General features: G+C 33.5%; 1 protein-coding gene and 1 long non-coding RNA gene across 2 annotated transcripts in view; one reads left to right on the plus strand and one right to left on the minus strand.

Moving 5' to 3' along the window:
- Nucleotides 1-22,924, plus strand: part of LOC136037866 (uncharacterized) — a 77,921-nt gene that overhangs the window by 20,984 nt on the left and 34,013 nt on the right. The window lies entirely within an intron of this gene.
- Nucleotides 329-22,904, minus strand: LOC136037867 (uncharacterized). The gene is made up of 2 exons (XR_010620059.1): nt 19,090-22,904; nt 329-545 (listed from the first exon to the last, which is right to left on the minus strand). It is a non-coding gene; the product is annotated as an uncharacterized LOC136037867 (long non-coding RNA).

The following is a 22,924-nucleotide window of genomic DNA, read 5'->3' on the forward strand; positions in this document are numbered from 1 at the left end:
CGTTTCCAATTATAGTTTTTGTCGTTCAAGAGTGCCTCTAATTTATGTGCTAAATGCAGTGTAGTGAAGAGGAAAAGAAAAGACTTTTGGTCATGTATGCAGGCGTACCATATTCTAGCCATAATGATACTCTCGCTTCTATTTCATCTCTGATAGCAAATTCAAGTTCCAATACAGTTAAAGACCCTATTATTAAAAAAAATGTGCTGAGAGCAACCCGCAGTATTATCTGATAACACAGCATTATTTAACAAACAGGTGCATACCAAATGTAAACCAAATTTCACTAATCGATTTTACCCTCTGCCTGTCAATCATTGCAACCATATGGGAAAACGCAATTTATTTTATCATTCTAGTATGCGCAAACAGGGTGTTCTCCTTGCGTGCAATAGGCATCATCATCATCATATCATGACCTTCATAGTCCAACTGGTTAGTACTGTATTCCATTGAGGGTGAATCCCTTTCGAGTCCTAACGTGGAAAAATAATAGTTGGAATATAAAGGTTCCCTGAGAAAAATGTCTTGAAAGAAAACGATATCTGAAAAAGAAAAAAAACCTTTGAAAGAAAAAAGAAAACACCGTGAAAGAAAATACAATCTTTTATAGTATAATGTGACATCCCACGTGTGCACCGTTATTGCGTAACACCCATGTGGCCCCCGTCAGTTACGACCTGGGATTTTCTGCTTGACTAGTGGACTCTAGCAAGTCCTATTACGTAACAGCCAAAAGTAAACAAAACACATTACGTAATAAGCGCCTGTTGGGTGGAATCGCTCCTTAGGGCCCTCGCTGGAATTGGATGCTGGAGGCCTCGGTGGGTTTTTATTGCTAGGGTACCCCCAGTGGAATTGGATGCTAGGGTTCCCAGTGAACATTAATGCTAGCCAACCCCCTATCGCTGGTTAGGTTAGGTTAGGGGGCCCGTTGGAAAAGGTTGCTAGGGCCCTGTTGGAATTGTTCGCTAGGACCCCCGTTTGTATTTGTTGTTAGGGCCCTCTCGTCAAATTGGATGCTAGAGCCCGGGTGATTAGGCTAGGGGGCCCGTTGAGATTGAATGCCAGGGTTCACCAATGGAATTGGTTGCAAGGGCCCCACCGGCATTGGTTGCTAGGGATCCCCGTTGGAATTGGATGCTAGGGGCCTGATGGTATTGCTCGCTAAGGTCCGGCGTCTTGAAGGTTTCCCACTAGTGGGCCTTTGAAGTTTTTTTTTTAAGAATAAAGGAAACTAATAGGTAACGTTTGCATCTTGACTAGCAGATCCTGAAGATTTTTTTCTGGCCCTCATAGGTTTTTTACATAAAAAACTCTCTATTATGTAACATGCAACTCTCTATGACGTAGCATGCTCCCACATCGTATAAAAAAAAGCATTTCCTGTGACCTGCATCTTGAAGAAGTTTAAAAAAAAGTCCGAATCAGGAATCGAACGTTTACTGTGTTATCATATTCATTATACTATAACTACTAGTAACTAAAACTCCAAAACATGGGATTATTATAACAAAGGATACATAAGATTAATGAAACTTCTTCACATATTATAAATATGTAAAATACCTTAAGTGTAATGTTACCCATTAAAAGCAAGAGCCTGAGAAAATTTGGCTTATTTTGTTGAAATAGGGAAATCATCCCCATAGAAGCTAAGCAATGTGAATGAAAATCAAACCATCACATTCAGTATACCAGAAAAGTCTTCTGTAAAGGCTTTGGGCTCTTATCAACACAAATATAGAATTTGGTATTTTTTTATATTTTTGGTATATTTTTTTTTCCATGGGTAATCGCGTCAAACCTAGAAGATCGGGAGAGGGCTCATTGGCAGAAAACATAAATTGTTGTGCCCGTTTCATGTGACCAAACAGATTGGAGGGCAGCTAGACCCCCACCCCAAACCTTGATAACATTAAATACGTCAAAAGAATTGGCTTCTTATACTAATTCCAAATATGTAAAATTCCAAATATGTAAAGTTCATACAGCATGGCTACTCTTTTCAAGACGTGAATTATCATTAGAATATACCGAATCAAATTAAAATGACACTTTCCTTAGGTGTATCAATAAATAACATTTATTTTTTATTAAATGTAGGTGTCAGCGGAAACATATACAGGGGGGGATTGGGCCCTGGATCCACGAAGTCTTAAATTGTCTATAATTTTTTTCGGTGCTTTTTATTCAAATTATGAAGTGAAGTGCGTTCTTTATATTATTCCCCCCACCTCCCGAAAGAATCCATGTGTACGTACCTGGGTGTTAGTACTTTCTATGGTCAACTACCTAAGACAAGATAGGGGGTTGGGTTTCCACTTTTTTCTGATCTTTTCAAATTTCATTGGAGAAATTAAATATTCGTTAATTAACCCGAAACTTCATTGTAAATCTAAATTTTTTGTATATGTCTATTAATAATCAAATATATGTGTTTATCCGCTGCACTTTTTATTCATTTTTATGGCACTTGGTATTTACCAAGTGACATATAGTGAACGCAATTTCTGTCGGTCTGTCGGTCTGTCTGTACCAGTTTTGCTAGTTTGGACACTTTCAGATAAGCTAAGCCGATGAAATTTGGCAGGCGTATCAGGAACCAGACCAGATTAAATTAAGAATAGTCGTTTTCTAGATTTGACCATCTGGGGGGGAGTGGGGGGAGGGTTAATTGGAAAAATTAGCAAAAATTAAATATTTTTAACTTCCGAACAGATAATCGGATCTTAATGAAATGTGATATTTAGAAGGATATCTTGTCTCAGAGCTCTCATTTAAAATTTCGACTGGATCTGGTGACATTGGGGGGAGGTGGAGGGGGAAACCTGAAATCTTGGAAAACGCTTAGAGTGAGGAGATCGGGATGAAACTTGGTGGGAAAAATAAGCACAAGTCCTAGATACGTGATTGACATAACAGGAACAGATCAATTCTCTTTTGTGGAGTTGTGGGGGGGGGGGGGTAATTCGGAAAAATTAGAAGAAATGAGGTATTTTTAACTTACAAACGAGTGGTCGGATCTTAATGAAATTTAATATTTAGAAGGACCTCGTAACTTAGACCTCTGATTTTAAATCCCGACCGAGTCCAGTGTCATTGGGGGGAGTTGGGAGGACTAGAAATCTTGGAAAACGCTTAGAGTGTAGAGATTGCATAAAACTAGGTGGAAAGGATAAGCACAAGTCCTAAATACGGGAGTGACATAACCAGACCGGATTCGCTCTCTTTGGGGGAGTTGGACCTAATTCGGTGATTCGGAAAATTAGAAAAAATTAGGTATTTATAACTTACGAACAGGTAACTGGATCCTAATGATATTTGATTTTTAGAAGGACCTTGTGGCTCAGAAACCTCATTTTAAATCCTGACCGGATCCGGTAACACTGGGGGGAGTTGGAGGAGGAAACTGGAAATCTTGAAAAAGATTAGAGTGGAGAGATCGTAATGATACTTGGTGGGAAGAAAAAGCACAAGTCCTAGATACATGAGTGACATAACCAGACCGGATTGGCTCTCTTTGGGGGAGTTGGAGGGGGGTTAGTTTGGAAAATTAGAAAAATGAGGTATTTTTAACTTACGAACGGGTGACCAGATCTTAATGAAACTTTACATTTATAAGGACCTTGCGTCTCTGAGCTCTTATTTTGAACCCCGAACAGATCCGGGGACCTTGGGGGAGTTGGAGGGGGGAACAGGAAATCTTGGAAAACGCTTAGAGTGTAGAGATCGGGTTTAAACTTGGTGGGAAGAATAAGCATATGTCCTAGATACGTTGTTGAAATAACCGGACCAGATTCGCTCTTTTTGGGGGAGTTGGGGGGGGGTTTCTAGTATGGGCACTTCCAGATTAGCTAGGACGATGAAAGTTGGCAGGCATATCCGGGACCAGACTAGATTAAATTAGAAATAGTCTTTTCTCCAATTCAACCGTCTGGGGGGAGAGCGAGCGAACAAGATAGTTGAGAAGAATTTTATTTGCCGATAAAACATATGATTGTTCTTCTTAAGTATGGATTTTGGTCTAGGGGTATGATCCTTGCTTAGGATGTGAGAGGTTTCTGGTTCGAATCCCAGACCACCCCAATTTTTATATGAAGAAGATCCAAAACTAGATACGTGATCAATATAGCGATCGCTGAAAGCTGGTAGGCATTTCAGGGATCCAACCAGATTAAATTAGATATAGTGACTTCTTAGACCATTTCTTCTTTAGAAATTGGACCATTTGGGGGGGGGGGGGAGCTGATAGATAGTTAAATCGGAAAAATTAGAAAAAAATGAGGTATTTTTCACTTACGAACGGGTTATTGGATCTTAATGAAATTTGGTATTCAGAAGAACCTTGTGTCTCAGAGGTCTTATTTTAAATCCCGACCGGATATGGTTACGTTGGGGGGAGTTGGAGAGGGAAATCGGAAATCTTGGAAAACGCTTAGAGTGGAGAGGTCGTAATAAAACTTGATGGGAAGAAGCTCTTGTTTCTTAGTTCTTCCGACGTCGTCACAAGTGCCATATGAGCTCTTCCCCTAATGGGGGCAATTAATAATATCGAATTTTGACCATATTCGTAAATCAATATTTAGAAAAGGCATTAATTATTGTATTAACACATCTTTTAATAGAACCCTTTCAATTAATTATTATTTACGCAATGCCAGATTATGATGTATGTGGTTATACTGCGAGCAGATAGCAAAAATTATTTGTGCCAGAGACTCATTCGTGGGGGCAAGGGGGGGCTTGGAGCTTGGACCCCTTGAAACCCCGAATTTTACCGAATTACTGGGTGCTTACTATTCAAATTTATCAAACAAGATATGTTCTCAATTATCTGCCTCTCCCCCCGAAGCAATTCTTTCATGCGTGTCTGATCTGACCCATGTCTTCTCTACCTTCAAATTGTTGGTTGCTCTTCCTTCCACTCCTTAAATGAGAAGTTTAATCTTAAACTATGATTTTGTCCCCCCCCCCTTGTTCTATAGACCGTGAACATGAGTTATAGTTAAGTTAAAACTCTAACTCGGCTAGTGTGTTGCTTTTGAGTGTGTCATATTTTCATGTCATTGTGCATTGCACTATTGATAACAGTTCAGGAAGCTTTCCAATAGTTGTGCTAATATGCCCTGACCTCTCTGCGTAATTTTTCATAGCTGATGAAGTCTAAAACTATAAAGACAAAAAAGGACCTTTTTGGTAGGTATGGGATCAACTTTTATTTACGCTAAACTGTGGGTACATTCTGGGCACGGAAGACATCAAAAATTTGTTTATATGCATTTTTGTTAGGTTTTTACAAGTTGGACAAAACATTCTGTTGTTTTTTTTTTTTGGGGGGGGGGGGTGAATCTCCTCCCCCTTGGATACGGCCTTTATTCTGGGTTTGTAAGCTGTTGTAACTTTACAATAACTATAGTTACTCATTTTTGACATCCGCCCAGAATGGTTGTGAAGTAACTAGGGGAATAATTAAGCTCATAAGGGAAGACCATCAGAAGTTTCAATTGTGTCCATCTCTCTTTCACTCTAATAAATATTTTCAATACGTTTCGATATGATAGTAAAACTATGGTGATCATGAAATTAATTTACCCAAGATGCCTATGAACTATCTTTTGTAAAAGCTACCGAAAAAGCAAATTTGAAGTCACCTTTCTGTCGTTCATGTTTCAACCGCAGCTGCAAGGAAAAGGTTAATTTTTTTTAACTTCTTTTAAACCTGGAATGCACCCTGTATAAGCTAAATTGGCAGAGACTAGCCTAATCTTTCGTCAGTATTTATTTCTTAGCCTCTGTATAGTTTAAACATTTTTTTTTTTTTTTTTTTTTTTTTTTTTTTTTTTTTTTTTTTTACAGGAGAATCAAACCATCCTTGGACTGCTCGTAGCAGTCCAAGCCAAAAAGTACAGGAAACAAAAGAGTAGAAACCGATGTTGCCGTTTAAAAAAAAAATTCACCAATGCAATCTAGCACTCGGTAGCTTTGTTTGACTCAAAACCGCTGGATACCTGTTTTTTTTAGGTACTTGAAAAGACAGGGTGTAGTAAAGAAAAAATAGTTCTGTCATCAGTCGGCCTATGGGCTTACAAGTCAACTTTCCGAGCTATCCTAGATCCGCCTTATGCAGCTCCAATCATTCTTGAAAATAAAATTACTATGTTAAAATGGGTAAAACACCCCTTAGAAGCTAAGCAATTGCTATTCTTTGCTTCAAAACTCAGTTACTAGAGTTCATTTTTATGATATAAAGAAAAATTCTTATGTTCCAAAAAGAAAATAATTAGGCCCTTCATAACCTTAAAATCATCGAAAATTTTGACACGATTTCTGCAAACGTTGAAAATTTCTTATTTTCTTCAAAGGTCTGGCACATGATCTGCCTTTTTGTTATCTTTCTTGGAATTCACCCCCCTACATCTTCCTTCCGTCAATAATAAATTTTTCGTGAATAATTACGCTACCTAGTGATAATTTGAACCTGTGCCGTGGGATTTTTCATTTTTAGGGGGACTTCCTTTTTCATCTTTTGAGTTTTCTGTGTGTCTTTTGTGTTTTTCTTACGTTTTCTGTGCGTTTCCCTGTGTCACCTTTGTGTTTCTAATCGTGTTCTATATTCCGAGATGTCTGTTGATGTTATTACAATGATTGTGCAATTATTTTTATTAACATAAAAATACATTTGAAGAATCTTGGCTAAAATATTAAAGTATTTTAATTGGATTTTAAAATCTAATTTTTTACCAGCCATGGATAAAAAAAATAAGAAATAAAACGTTTTCATATATAATTACAGGTATGTCAAGACCTTTCCAATATATCAAATGACGAATATTCAAAAAAGAAAACAAATTTCTCCGGTTACCAAGCTCCAGTCGAAAGAACAATTTCTCAACAAGGAGAAATCTTCTCAGAAATGGGAACTGCTAAGAAATCCATGTCTTGGCATGGCAACCTCAAAGATACCGATCCTGAAGTGGAAAATGAAAATGGTAAGTTTTCAATAATCCCAAGAAAAAGAAGGGCATTGATAAAGAGTATTGATATTAGTAAATCTATGCTCTTTTTCTCGACATAAATTGTTGGGTCCACAGATATGATAACTTAGACCTTAGTACTATGCAAATAATAAATTAGAGACCTTTTGCTCTCTACTATGTCAGTGCAGCTATATTGGGTATGGCGCTAAGTATACATCTAAGAACACTAAATCTCACAATTTAGCTTTCAGACCACGGTGTAGAAGCACTTTATATAAGCTATGGACCAAGTTAAATTGGGATCCAGTGTAATATTCATCCTCCAAACATGAATTTATTCTTGTTTTTATTGCATGTCTTTAAAGTTTTATCCATTTGACGTAGTGTAGCCCTATTTGAAAATAATTTCATAGATGACAATATTTCTATTTATAGTTATATTTTTAATTCTATTTATATTATTATTTATTATGCACAGTATACCGCTTATCTTACACGGTGGAAGAATTCAGTCATACTACATAAAGTCTTATAAAAATACATTGGTCAAAAAGTAGTTCGTCCGGGACGGGGTAAATATAGCTGCTAACGCTCTTCCTCCACCCAGTTCCAATTAGAGCTTCAATGTTTTCTCCCATCCAAGAATATCCTACTTTCTTTAAGTTTGTCTTCAGATTTTCTTCCCACTCTATTTGAGAAGGACCTAGCCTTTATAAAGATGACATCCATAAAAGAGGAATTAATCCTCACGTTTCATAAAGCTTAATCTTTGATATACTGTCGTTCAAAGGATCATCTTCCATGTCCATATTTAACAGCTCCCACTATTGTCATAATCAAATACATCATAACCATGGTCATAAGACTATTGACTCCCGTTATTGTCACAATCGAATGACATCATAACTGTGGTCATAAGACTATTAATTCCCGCTTTTGTCATAATCAAATAACATCATAACCGTGGTTATAAGACGATTGACTCCTACTTTTGTCAGAATCAATTAACATCATAACCATCGTAATACGACTTTTCTTTCAATTCTTCTATACTTTTTTAACGTCGAAAAAAGTCCCCACGTCTTTCCATTTATTACTAAAATAAAATATAAAATATAATAAAGGATTCTATTTAATAGGTCTTATTTGTTGGCCCCAAAGAATGGCCAAAAACACAATCTTTAACAATCTGCCATCTATAGTCTGTAAAACATGGTCTGCCCATGTTAGTGTTTCTTCCATTATTGTCCCAGCTAGTGGAGTTATACCTCGTTTTTCATACAGCTTAATGTTAGGTATTCCTTGCCAAATAGACTACCAACCTAACCTCCAACCTTAAAAGCAGCAAAATAATTTCTGTATATAGCTCTGATCATTTGAATTTAATAATCAATAACATTTAAAAAGATAGGGCATTCGCTAAAGCCTCTCTATCATTTGAATCCAATAAAATATAAAGTTGAAAACTACACTCACCTGATGAATGAGAATTTTCTGAATTATTAACCTAAGAGTTAAAATATTGTTGAGATATCCTCCGAAAACGCCACTGTCTCTCTCAAAAGAACTTAATTCACAATATTTCTTAGTCTAATAAGTGCCATTATGCCAAGTAATTTACTTTGTACAGAAACGGAAGAATAAACCATTTTAAAACTTTACAATAACAAACTATGAGCAATTATCTTATTATTCAAAAACCTTCATTAAGATATTGATCCCTTGATTATTTTTTATGAAGAAAAAATTGTTTTGGCGAAGGTACAGGAAAATTTTCTTTACAATGAAATTACTTTGTACAGAAACGGAAGAATAAACCATTTTAAAACTTTACAATAGCAAACTATAAGCAATTATCTTATTATTCAAAAACCTTCATTAAGATATTGATCCCTTGATTATTTTTTATGAAAAAAAAATTGTTTTGGCGAAGGTACAGGAAAATTTTCTTTACAATGAAATGACTTAGTCAATTAAAATATAATAAAAATAAAACAATTCAGCTAAAAATAATCTTTTTTATTCTATTTTTTCCTTTTTGTAGCTTCAGTTCCTATCAGTGATACGATATCCGACAGCAACTGTACATCTCCTAAACACAGTGTTGTCATATCAGAATCCGCAACTCCTCTTTCTGGGGCAGACGACGAAATGTCTGATGAGGAATCAGTTAAAGCCCAGAATCGGCGGAAAAGCAGCGTCTTATTAGTTCCTGAGAAAAGGAGTCGCCACTCACGTCGTCATGAAAGAGGCAATTGCAGCAACAGTTTTTTTTTTGTAAACTATTTTTGTAAAATATACCTGTTATAATTATATGTTTCGTTTGGAATTAATATCGATTAAATCATCTGCCATAATGATTTGGTATCCTAACTTCAAATAAAACGACTGATGTGCCTTGCATATTGATATATGAGGTCTGAAGTAACGGAACTTTAAGAAATTTCACAAATTTTATTGATTTTTCTGAAGCTTTCTGCTCTTCACATAATTCATGTTTTTTGTGTTTTATACGAATATTTCCTTCATCTACCTTGAAACAGTTTCATTTCTACGTGAACTAATTGAATAGCCTGAACGATACTAGAGATTAGATTTTATTATATCAAAAGCATTTTCGTTCTACAACATCAACCACTGTTACTCGATAAACCAAGTTAAAAAAAAAAAATTACATACGTTGTGACCGGAATTCGCACTTTAGTGTCAAAAAATACAAAATAAACAAGCAAATATAATAAGTCTGGAAATGTTTTTTTTCCAAAAAGTTGAAAAAGTTGTAAAAAATAACAGTTGTCAAAACAGTAGAAAATGTCCAAATAGTAAGAAACATGCAAAATTAAAAAACGAATAAGCTAGATAAAAAAAACACATAAGAATAATTTAGTCTTACACTAAAACACACAAAATACAACTCAATTAAAAAATAACTAAATTTGTTAGCTAAAAATTTAAGAATTGCAAGATAAACAAAAGAGGGGGGATTTCATGTATTTAACATGCTCACTATGTAGAGGCTGAAAGTCCTTGTGTGTCTTTTGGTAGACAGTATAAATGGGGTAAAAAGGGGAATTTTTATTGAAGTAGAACGAGGGAGGCGAGGACGAAGGGGGAACTAAATAGGGAAAAGGTACTTTTCCCAGAGACTATGAAGGGTATTGTTGGCGAAATAAAGAAAATTTGTATTCTGGGTGACAAGATCAGTTCTTCGAAGAATGGAGATATAAGGGATTTTAACCTCATTCAAAATAATACTTAGGCACCTTTTTTTTAGACCGCCTCTATTCTTGCTGACAATTGCCAAACAGGACACATATACTCCATGATTGTGCGTACATATGAAAGGTAGATTCTCAAGCAATGGGATTTAGGACATTTAAAATTTTAAGGAGGAACAATGTGGTATTTACGCTTGGACATGACAATCCCATTTTAAGTCACTTGTGATGACAACACCCAGTAATTTTGTAGTACTAACTGACATTTCAAGCGAGATTGGTTATGTTAAAAAAACGGGAGTCTTTATAAAATGAATTAAAAAAAACAAGTTTTTTCAACTGAAAGTAATGAGTGACATTAAAATTTAAAACGAGCAGAAAGTATACCGCACATGAAAGGGGTTGTCCCCTCCTCAACGCCCCCCTCTTTACGCTAAAGTTTGACTCTTTCTCACAACTCTGCTTTTTGAAACAATAAAAATTTTAGCGTAAAGAGCGAGGCGTTGAGGAGGGGACAACTCTTTTATGTACGGAGTAATTTCTGTTCGTTTTAAGTTTTAATGTCGCTCCGTACTTCCAGTTGAAAAACTTGTTTTTTTTATTTAATTTCTGAACGGCTTTGAATTAATGCACGTTTTGATGTTAGTGAATGAGTTGTGCTCTTTTTAAGAGTCAACTCAATTTAGTTAAATATGATAATTATTTACGAAATCAACTTTAGCAGCATGGAAAATAGAGTGGCCTCTCTGAAAACTAAACTGCGTCTCACTTAATAGGCCATGATTCGTAAGATGGTCGTTAAGGCGTTGATGGACCACTTTCTTAAGTATCTTGGAGAACATAAGCAATATTGAGATTGGTCTCCAGTTACCCTTTATATTTAACTTTAAACCTCCTTTGAACAGAGGCATTGCTTTAGCATGTTTCTAGGCATCTGGGAAGGTGCCTGTCGTCAGGAATGTGTTAATGATGTGAACCAAGGAAGGAAGTAGATACATCATTATGACTTTAAATGTGAATAGATTTACATCATCAATCCCAGCCGAATTTGATTTAATATCTATAACAATTTTTATAGCCTTATTACTTTTAGATTTTTCAAACCGAAACTCCAATCTTTCCCCTCGATCATCCACAAATTTATGTGAAAGAACAGTTTTTGAATCATTTCTAGCATCCTCATGAACTGAAGATCCTATTTTTGAATAAAAATAGCCGAAATGACTGGATATAATAAATTTGTCAAACAGTTCGTGGTAACGAACTGCAGTAAGGAGCGACCCGGCTCAATATTAAACGAAACTCTAAAAACCGAAATATTGATGCTAAAAGATACATCAAAAGAATCGGATTTTCATGCTGATTCTTATGAATGGGTTTCATCAAATTTAGTCTTTGTTATCAAAAGTTACGAGCCTGAGAAAATTTACATTATTTTGGAAAATAGGGGAAAACACCCTTTGAGAGTCATACAATCTTAACGAAAATCACACCATTGCATTCAGCGTATCAGAAAACCCTATAGAGAAAATTTCAAGCTCCTATCTACAAAAATGTGGAATTTCATATTTTTTTGCCAGAAGACAGATCACGGGTTCGTGTTTATTTGTTTTTTTTTTGTTCTTTCTTTTTCCCAGGGGTCATCGTATCGACCAATTGGTCCTAGAATGTCGTAAGAGGTCTCATTATAATGGAAATGAAAAGTTTTAGTGCCCTTTTTAAGTGACCATAAAAATTGGAGGGCACCTAGACCCCCTCCCACGCTCATTTTTTCATAAATTCAACGGATGAAAATTTTGAGATAGCCATTTTGTTCCGCATAGTCGAAAACCATAATAACTATGTCTCTAGGGATGACTTACTCCCCCACAGTCCCTGGGGGAGGGGCTGCAAGTTACAAACTTTGACCAGTGTTTACATAGAGTAATGGTTATTGGGAAGTGTACAGACGTCTTCAGGGGGATTCTTTTGGTTTGGGGGTTGGGTTGAGGAAAGGGGGCTATGTGGGAGGATCTTTCCTTGGAGGAATATGTCACGGGGGAAGAGAAACTCAATAAAAAGGGCGCAGGATTTTCTAGCATTACTATAAAAAAACGATAAAAAAATAAACATGAAAAAGTTTTCAGAACAGAGATAATTAAGCATATGAGGGGTTCTAAAAATACTTTAGCATAAAGAGCAATATATTTAGGAGGAAATAAATACATCGCTCTCTATGCTAAAGTATTTTTAGTAATTTCCACTACTTATTCTACGGCCTTTCTGATTCAGGGGTCATTCTTAAAGAATTGGGACAAAACTTAAGACTTAGTATAAAGAGCAAAGTATTAACGAGGGGACACACCCCCTCACATACATAATATAAATATAAGAATATAAAAGTTTGTTACGTAAGTTAATTCTTAAGTTACGTATATTTTTTACTAATAAAAACGTTCGTTAAAAATTAAAAGTTCTAGTTACCTTTTTAAGTAACCGAAAAATTGGAGGGCAACTACGCCTCCTTCCCCACCCCTTATTTCTGAAAATCGTCTGATCAAAACTAAGAGAAAGCCATTTAGCCAAAAAAAAAAATTAGTATGCAAATTTCATTTTAATAATTTATGTGCGGAGAGCCAAAATAAACATGCATTAATTCAAAAACGTTCAGAAATTAAATAAAAAAACTAGTTTTTTTAACTGAAAGTAAGGAGCGACATTAAAACTTAAAACGAACAGAAATTACTCCGTATATGAAATGGGTTTTCCTCTCCCTAATCCCTCGCTCTTTACGCTAAAGTTTGACTCTTTGCCACACTTTTAATTTTTAAAACAATTATAAACTTTAGCGTAAAGAGCGAGGGATTGCGGAGGGGAAAACCCATTTCATATACGGAGTAATTTCTGTTCGTTTTAAGTTTTAATTTCGCTCCTTACTTTCAGTAAAAAAAAATAGTTTATTTAATTAATCATTTACAGACGCGACATACTTTTCACTAAAATACCTTTTTCTAAGTATGGTGTTACAGAAAGTTTATTCTGTTTCTTGCCTTTCTGAACTCCTCAAAATCAGTCGGATCCTGAGTATTTAAAGTTTGTTCGTATAGCAGATCTCTTTTGTTTCTCTCACTTATGATTTGGTCAGTAATCCATGGCAGTAATAAATTGGCAGTAAAATAGACATGAATTTATTGTAAGTTCAATGGATCATCTTTTTAATGCAAAAGATATTTAATGTTAACTGGCCGCTTTGAAAGAGTTTGACGAACCGTCTTTTGGTCAATAGCACAAGTTCCAGTTCCAAAAATAAGTCTTAAAAAACAAAAGATTCTGAGATTTCAAAATTGACGTATTGTAGACAAACTATAGACAAAATATGTCATATTATGGATAATATATTATTTAGACAACGTACGGACAAAATCTGGCTGAAAATAACAAATAATTGGGTGCTTAGGGGACATATTCATGCAACTGAAAGTCTGAAACCCTGATCTTGTGTATTATTTTCATCATCAACGTTCTCAAATTCCGCCGGCCATTTTAAAAGGAGTCAGAAGGGGTTGGTGAAAGAAATTTTCAGGTTCCTCAACCGGAACCTGAAAATTTCCATTAAGGTAATAGGTAAACTTGCTTGAATACTTTATGTAGACCCATATTTTAACAAGGTGGCTCTCTTTAAATTAGTCTGTAACGATAGAAATCAAAAGATAATTACTAGGCTATGCATAATGGATAGTATGTGAAGTAGGCTAATAAAATTGCCTTTTCAATGTGAAGCCTGTAGCATATGATGTCTATTAATGAGATTATTCTGTATTGACTTCATTTGATATCTAGCCTAAATTTGAAGGCTATTTAAAATAACAATCATAGGCTATAGTTGTAATTTATTGTTCTTGCTTGGGTTCAACCGTTTACATTTTTGCCAGCTGGTAGGAGAGTATTTGCAACAATAGAAAATGTCTGGTTAATGTTTATATTGTTAATATTAAACATAGGCTACCTCTATATTCAGGATTGCATCCTGATCCAAATTTAACATATATCAGAAATGAACTTTATTCCCACATAAATATGTAACAAGGTAAATTTGTGACAGTGATAAAACTGACTTACCAATGAAGTGAACATACCACTTATTGCCTTTTTTATGTTCTTTACAAATATATTAATTTCTTTTACTGTAAATTCAAATTTAAGCACTTATTAACATAACCTTAGCTTGCTACAAATAATTTTGTATCTGAGAAAATGTAGCATTATTTTAACAAATATGACCAAGAAAAGATGGTGCTGAGAAAATATAATATTTTTTGTGGAAAACAAGCAATAACTTATACTTTTATTGAAAATTTTAATTGAAACTGACATTTATAGCTAAAATTGCAGCCTGAATCCAAATCTAACATGTACTTTCATCATAAATAAACTTTATTCCCACCCCATCCCCCTAATCTGCACCCACCCCATCCCTCTAATCTGCAAATATATACCCTGAAGTGGTATGCAGTAGGGTAAGACAACCAGTAGGCCTACTGGGGCACTTTGATCACTCTGCCTATTTGGGGACAGAATTTTTGATTAGATCACAACATGTCCAATACTGAGACAAAGGACTTTAATCTTGGACATCCAATCCATACATTCTTCTGGGTTGCATCCAAAAAACCTGTTGTCTTTTGTCCTAGTATTGGACATGTTGCAATCCAACCAAAGATTCTGTCCCAGAATAGGCAGAGTGATTGAAGTGTCCCAGCACTGGTTGTCTTACCCTAAAGTTCACTTTTGATGCAAATGAATATTAAATTTAGATTCAGGATACAATTCAGAGATTCAAGAGGTAAGTTTGTTTCTTATCTACCCAAATAGTCTGTTAATATAAACATTTCCAAGAATGGAAAGTAAATTTTTTGTTGTTCATATTATTGACTTAAGAATATAGTGAAACTACCTCTAAATGTTTCTTTTTACATTTTCTCTTTACAAATATAATTATTGCTTCTGTTGCAAATTCAATTTCAGTACTTTTTGAAGTTTTGAAAATGACCAAAATATTTCTAGATTCTGGGTATAAAAAAGGTTTAGAACATTGGTCCAAAACTTAATATTTCATTATACATCAATTTTTTAATTTTACAATATTATGCTGTTTTCTTTTTCCTTGATCCTTGATGTTCAATTAAAATATGGGTTTTCTATAAAATACTAGAAATATGAAAGCCAGCAAAAGAAGGTATAGATAAATATCCCATGAGGTTCCAATCCAAAGCAGTATTTAAATTTACAGATATTCAAAATGTTAGCAAATTCGGGTTAGGTTAGGTTTAAAGGGCTTAAATTTGAATCTGCAAATAAGTGATTTTTGTATTTGTATAAAGTTTAAAAAAAGCATCAAGCACCTAAATGTTCACTCTTCATAAGTCAAAAATATGAACAATGAAAAGTTTTCCAAATGGGTAGTTATTAAGTACTGGAGGCATTATCTTAGACTGTCATAAAACTTCAATCTTAACTTTCCTTTTATCAATTGCTAGGCCTAGCCTACAAGATAATGAGAGGGTTCATTTAAATTTGAAGGATATTGACCAAACTCAGTTATTATTAGTATCTTATGTATAAAAATTTATGATCAAACAATTTCATTGAACAATGAAAGTAAGGACAGTTTTTGGACTAGTAAGCTTTTTTTTACATTTGACTATTGTGACTAGAGCTTTTATTGCCACTATAAGCTATATTTTATCATGACCCCTAGTATTAGTGCACATGTGGGGCTATTGAGAAAGAAACATGTTTAGAAATCAATATTCAATATGGTACCACTTCCAATCAGGCTTCTTTTAATAAATACACTTTCTCTTTTGTTAACATAGGGTGGCTTTGGATTTGGAAAACAATGCAAGAAAAAATTGAAAAACAATGCAAGAAACAATGCATTGACATTTTATTGCTTCTAACCAATTTTCTGAAACAAAGCAGCATCTATAATTTTCTTTAAAAGTATATGTTGAAAGATTGCCTATAACTTGTGTTGTATATTTTTACTTATTTTACACAAAGAAATTTTTTTAACCATAGGTATGTCTTGTCATCTTTGAATATAGATATCTATCTTGTCTATCTGTTATCTTAATCTAAGCTTGTTTAATACCTTTGAAAGATATGCAATTTTTGAAACAAGTATTTATTTTCATTGTGTATTTTAAAAGGTATCCAATATGAAATGTTGAACATTTTGATTCTCAGCTAAAAGTAGAACTTGTTTTTTCTCAAGAAGCAAAGATTTGGGATCCAGTCGTTACGCGCCATATTAGTTACATGTCATTGTAGTTGTGTCCCTGTGTCCCACCTGTGAATAGAGATAGATATAAATATAGCCTATGTTTTTAACTACGTAAAACATGCGAATATACAACATTCTTTGCTGTCCCATTGTCTGTGCATATAAATAGATTGTCAGGTTTACTGACTCTTGAACATGCAACATATAATTGTCCATGGGAAAAAAAATCCGTATTCAGATCTATACCTCATTATTCTAATGATGTGTCCCTTTGTCCTGGTCGTCATTTATATTCCCTGTTTCCCAGTCGTCATTTGTGTCCTGGTGTCCCAGTTTGTAATTTCTCTTTGAGTGGCCCGGTCGTCATTTATATTCCCTGCGTCCCGGTCGTCATTTGTGTCCTGGTGTCCCGGTCTGCAATTTCTATTCGAACAATCCGTGTCCCGGTCGTCATTTATATATCCCGCCTATGCCCCCGGCGTCCCCGTTGTAGTTGTGTCCCTGTGTAACGGTCGTCGTTTATATTCCCTGTGTCCCAGTCGTGATTTGTGTCCGGATGTCTATTTTTAAATATATAGAAGACCTCGCTTTCTCTTTGAGTGTCCCGGTCGTCATTTATATTCCCTATTGTGACCCTGTGTCCCACCTGTAATATATATATATATATATATATATATATATATATATATATATATATATATATATATATATATATATATATATATATATATATATATATATATATATATATATTTAACTACGTAAAACTTGCGAATATACAACATTCTTGGCTGTGCATATAAATAGATTGTCAGGTTTACCGACTCTTGAAAATGCAACATATAATTTTCCATGGGTAAAACAATCTGTATTCAGATCTACACCTCATTATTCTAATGATTGCCCTTTAGCTTTGTTGATGGTGATTGCTAATCGAACATTCTCTGTGTCCCCGTCGTCATTTATATATCCCCCTGTGCCCCCCGGCGTCCCCGTTGCTGTTGTTTCCCTGTGTCCCGGTCGTCATTTGTGTCCCGATGTCTCGGTCTTTAATTTCGTCAGTCGACAAACATGACGTCAGTCGACACACAAACATGACGTCACTCGACACACACACACACACAACTTATTTTTATATATATATATATATATATATATATATATATATATATATATATATATATATATGTGTGTGTGTTGGAAATATATATTTCATATTATTTCTAGTTTTTATAAATGATTTATGCAGAGCTTTTAATGTGATTTTGTATGATCTTGACTTTGGATGGGACAGGGATACAGTAGTTGTCCCCAGCTTTGCGGATGACACTCATTTAACTGTGGCTGCACAAACAGGAATTCAGCTGTTGAGTCGTATTAGTTCCTGTCCGGAGTTTGTAAAATAGTGGAGGAAGCTTAACAAGTTAAATTTGAATTATGGTAAATCTTTCTTTTTATTGTATGGTAGGAGCTCAAATTATTACCCTTGGATAGATAGACTTAATTTTTGGGATATAAGTATTTTAAAAATAAATTTTACAAAATATCTGGGAGTATTATTGATGAATGTCTTTGTTTTAAAGAACATTTAGATTATATCAGTTTCAGTTTTTTTCATAAAAAAAACACACACATTGTAAAATAACTACACCCTAAGAGAGCACTGCCCATAACAGGTGACAGCATCCATTCTCTCATCAAGAAAAGAAATATAAGGTAAGAAAAGAAAAGAAGAAGACGGGAAAATAAAAGAAAACAAACTTTAATCAATGAAACAAAACATAGAGAACTATCAAACAGTTCGTGGTAACGAACTGTAGTAAGGAGCGACACGGCTCAATAGAAACCAAAACTCTAAAGATGGAATAGTTTAGAAACAAACTTGAGCTATATATTTGCACATCAGGGGGGTGGGGGTAAAGCATAGCATATATTAAATACGTAAACTAACCATTTTTTTATGTGTTTGTGCACATCGAATTTTGATGAGAAGAGATCACCAGTGCAACAGCACCAAAAAAAAAAAAAAAAAAAAAAAAAAAAAAAAAAAAAGCAATGGTTAGTTTACGTATTTAATATATGCTATGCTTTACAACACCCCCCCCCCCTGATGTGCAAATATATAGCCCAAATTTGTTTCTAAACTATTACAGATTTGTAATGACCAGATTTGTAATATAAAGGTCATTTTTAAGAGGTCAAAAAGTGCTTAAATCTGAATATGCGGTAGAAGCGATTATTATATTTGTAAAAAGCATAAAAAAAGGCATCGAGTGGTATATTTACTTTATATGAAAGCAAGTAATATTGTTAGCACCAATTTTACCTTTGTTTCTATTCTATTACAGATTTGCGATTTAAAATTTCCTATTATTTTGTAAAAAACATCATAAACTGGGATGGAGGAAAGCTTTGAAGCTGAAAACATTTTTTTTTTCTTCATTTGCATGAAAGACCAGAATTGAAAGGTTTCACTATCATAAGTTAAGGATTTCTGAAGGTCATTGCCCTCTAGGGGAGGAGAGAGCAGAGCCAGGAACTTCAAAATGCCTTTTCCGGAAATATGGGATGGGTCTGTGAACCCATCCCATAATTATCAAAAAAGTAATTATCAAAAAATACTAACGATTACAGCGTAACTGAATAACCAACCTTTGCCAATGCCTACACAAAACGAAATGCGCAATAAAATGGACAACTGATATTTCTGACGTATTATTGAATTTTTGCCATCTGGAATCTGTTAACCATAGGAGGCAACATAATCGTCTATTCAGGAAATTTTCCCAAAGCACAAAAACAGCGTCCCGGTGAAGTGGTGGCTTCGACCGATCGATAAGCTATGGTAAGTAATACTCTCAGATGGTTTCACAACTAAATCGCCCAAAGGATATTCTTCTTTGCAGTGCCAAGCATTGAAAAACAAGACAGCAGATTTTGACATATTTACTTTTTTCCTTTTTTTCTTTTTAGTTTTTTATTGGTTTTTACCTTTATGTTAGCTTATTTTTCAGTTTTTTCCTTTTTTTTATTTTTTTTTTATTTTTTATTTTTTTTAGTTTTTTACCTTTTTTTAGTTTTTTTAGTTTTTTTAGTTTTTTAGCTTTTTTACTTTTTTTATTAGTTTTTAGGTTTTTTGTAGTTTTTGCCTTTTTTTTAGTTTTTTCAGTTTTTTTTTTAGTTTTTTATTGGTTTTTACCTTTATTTTAGCTTATTTTTCAGTTTTTTCCTTTTTTTTAGTTTTTAGTTTTTTTAGTTTTTTACCTTTTTTAGTTTTTTTAGTTTTTTTAGTTTTTTAGCTTTTTTATTTTTTTTATTAGTTTTTAGTTTTTTTTGTAGTTTTTGCCTTTTTTTTAGTTTTTTTAGTTTTTTAGCTTTTTTATTAGTTTTTAGTTTTTTTTGTAGTTTTTGCCTTTTTTTAGTTTTTTAGCTTTTTTATTTTTTTTTATTAGTTTTTAGTTTTTTTGTAGTTTTTGCCTTTTTTTAGTTTTTTCAGTTTTGACGTCACCTGATCCAGTTTTTTCAGGTGACGTCACCTGATCCACGATCCACAGATAACTTATTTTTATATATATAGATAGTTTTTTTTTTTTTACTTATGTCCTGGTCGTCATTTATACTCCCTGTGTCCCGGTGCTTTGTTGATTGCTAATCGAACATTCCTTTTGTCCTGGTCGCTTTCTCTTTGAGTTTCGTCATTTATTTTTTTCTTTTTTAGTTCTTTTAGTTTTTTTTAGTTTTTTAGATGAAAATTTTTTTTAGTTTTTTCCTTTTTTTCTTTTTAGTTTTTTATTGGTTTTTACCTTTATTTTAGCTTATTTTTCAATTTTTTCCTTTTTTTTATTTTTTTTTTATTTTTTTTAGTTTTTTACCTTTTTTTAGTTTTTTTAGTTTTTTAGCTTTTTTACTTTTTTTATTAGTTTTTAGTTTTTTTTGTAGTTTTTGCCTTTTTTTAGTTTTTTCAGTTTTTTTTTTAAGTTTTTTATTGGTTTTTACCTTTATTTTAGCTTATTTTTCAGTTTTTTCCTTTTTTTTAGTTTTTTTTTAGTTTTTAGTTTTTTTAGTTTTTTACCTTTTTTTAGTTTTTTTAGTTTTTTTAGTTTTTTAGCTTTTTTATTTTTTTTATTAGTTTTTAGTTTTTTTTGTAGTTTTTGCCTTTTTTTAGTTTTTTTAGTTTTTTAGCTTTTTTATTAGTTTTTAGTTTTTTTTGTAGTTTTTGCCTTTTTTTAGTTTTTTTAGTTTTTTAGCTTTTTTATTTTTTTTATTAGTTTTTAGTTTTTTTTGTAGTTTTTGCCTTTTTTTAGTTTTTTCAGTTTTGACGTCACCTGATCCAGTTTTTTCAGGTGACGTCACCTGATCCATCCACAGACAGACAGACAACTTATTTTTATATATATAGACTAGCTGTTGGGGTGGCGCTTCGCGCCACCCCAACACCTAGTTGGTGGGGGCGCTTCGCGCCCCCCCCAAGCCCCCCCGCGCGCGTAAGTCGTTACGCGCCATAATAGTTACGCGCCATTGTAGTTGTGTCCCTATGTCCCACCTGTGAATATAGATAGATATATATATATATGGTTTTAACTACGTAAAACTTGCGAATATACAACATTCTTTGCTGTCCCATTGTCTTTGCATATAAATAGATTGTCAGGTTTACCGACTCTTGAACATGCAACATATAATGGTCCATGGGAAAACAATCTGTATTCAGATCTATACCTCATGATTCTAATGATTGCCCTTGAGCTTTGTTGATGGTGATTGCTAATCGACCATTCCCTGTCCCGGTGTCCCGGTCGTCATTTACATCCCCCTGTTTCCCCCGGTGTCCCCGTTGTAGTTGTGTCCCTGTGTCCCGGTCGTCATTTATATTCCCTGTGTCCTGGGTCCCGGTCGTCATTTGTATCCCGGTGTCCCGGTCTGTATATACATTCGTTTTTTAGTTTTGTTTTTCTCCTTTATTTTTTTCCTTTTTTTTTCTTTTTTAGCTTATTTAGATTTTTAGATTTTTTAGTTTTTTATTAGTTTTTAGTTTTTTTTTCTTTTTAGTTTTTTTGTCCCGGTCGTCATTTATATCCCCCTGTTTCCCCCGGTGTCCCCGTTGTAGTTGTGTCCCTGTGTCCCGGTCGTCATTTATATTCCCTGTGTCCCGGTCGTCATTTGTATCCCGGTGTACCGGTCTGTATATACATTCGTTTTTTAGTTTTGTTTTTCTCCTTTATTTTTTTCCTTTTTTTTTCTTTTTTAGTTTATTTAGATTTTTAGATTTTTTAGTTTTTTTATTAGTTTTTAGGTTTTTTTTCTTTTTAGTTTTTTTGTAGTTTTTACCTTCTTTTTAGTTTTGTTAATTTTTTTTTTTACTTGTGTCCTGGTCGTCATTTATACTCCCTGTGTCCCGGTGCTTTGTTGATTGCTAATCGAACATTCCTTTTGTCCTGGTCGCTTTCTCTTTGAGTGTCGTCATTTATTTTTTTCTTTTTTAGTTCTTTTAGTTTTTACCTTTTTTAGTTTTTTTTTAGTTTTTAGTTTTTTTAGTTTTTTACCTTTTTTTAGTTTTTTTAGTTTTTTTAGTTTTTTAGCTTTTTTATTTTTTTTATTAGTTTTTAGTTTTTTTGTAGTTTTTGCCTTTTTTTTAGTTTTTTTAGTTTTTTAGCTTTTTTATTAGTTTTTAGTTTTTTTTGTAGTTTTTGCCTTTTTTTAGTTTATTTAGTTTTTTAGCTTTTTTATTTTTTTTATTAGTTTTTAGTTTTTTTTGTAGTTTTTGCCTTTTTTTAGTTTTTTCAGTTTTGACGTCACCTGATCCAGTTTTTTCAGGTGACGTCACCTGATCCACGATCCACAGATCCACAGACAACTTATTTTTATATATATAGATAGTTTTTTTTTTTTTACTTATGTCCTGGTCGTCATTTATACTCCCTGTGTCCCGGTGCTTTGTTGATTGCTAATCGAACATTCCTTTTGTCCTGGTCGCTTTCTCTTTGAGTGTCGTCATTTATTAGTTTTTTCCTTTTTTTTTTAGTTTTTTATTGGTTTTTACCTTTATTTTAGCTTATTTTTCAGTTTTTTCCTTTTTTTTAGTTTTTTTTTATTTTTTATTTTTTTTAGTTTTTTACCTTTTTTTAGTTTTTTTAGTTTTTTTAGTTTTTTAGCTTTTTTACTTTTTTTATTAGTTTTTAGTTTTTTTTTGTAGTTTTTGCCTTTTTTTAGTTTTTTCAGTTTTTTTTTTAGTTTTTTATTGGTTTTTACCTTTATAGTTTTTTTAGTTTTTTAGCTTTTTTATTTTTTTTATTAGTTTTTAGTTTTTTTTGTAGTTTTTGCCTTTTTTTAGTTTTTTCAGTTTTGACGTCACCTAATCCAGTTTTTTCAGGTGACGTCACCTGACACATCCATCCATCCATCCACAGACAGACAACTTATTTTTATATATATAGATAGATAGATATACATATATACATATT

This window comes from Artemia franciscana, chromosome 17, assembly GCF_032884065.1.
Source record: "Artemia franciscana chromosome 17, ASM3288406v1, whole genome shotgun sequence".
Taxonomy (NCBI): Eukaryota; Metazoa; Arthropoda; class Branchiopoda; order Anostraca; family Artemiidae; genus Artemia; species Artemia franciscana.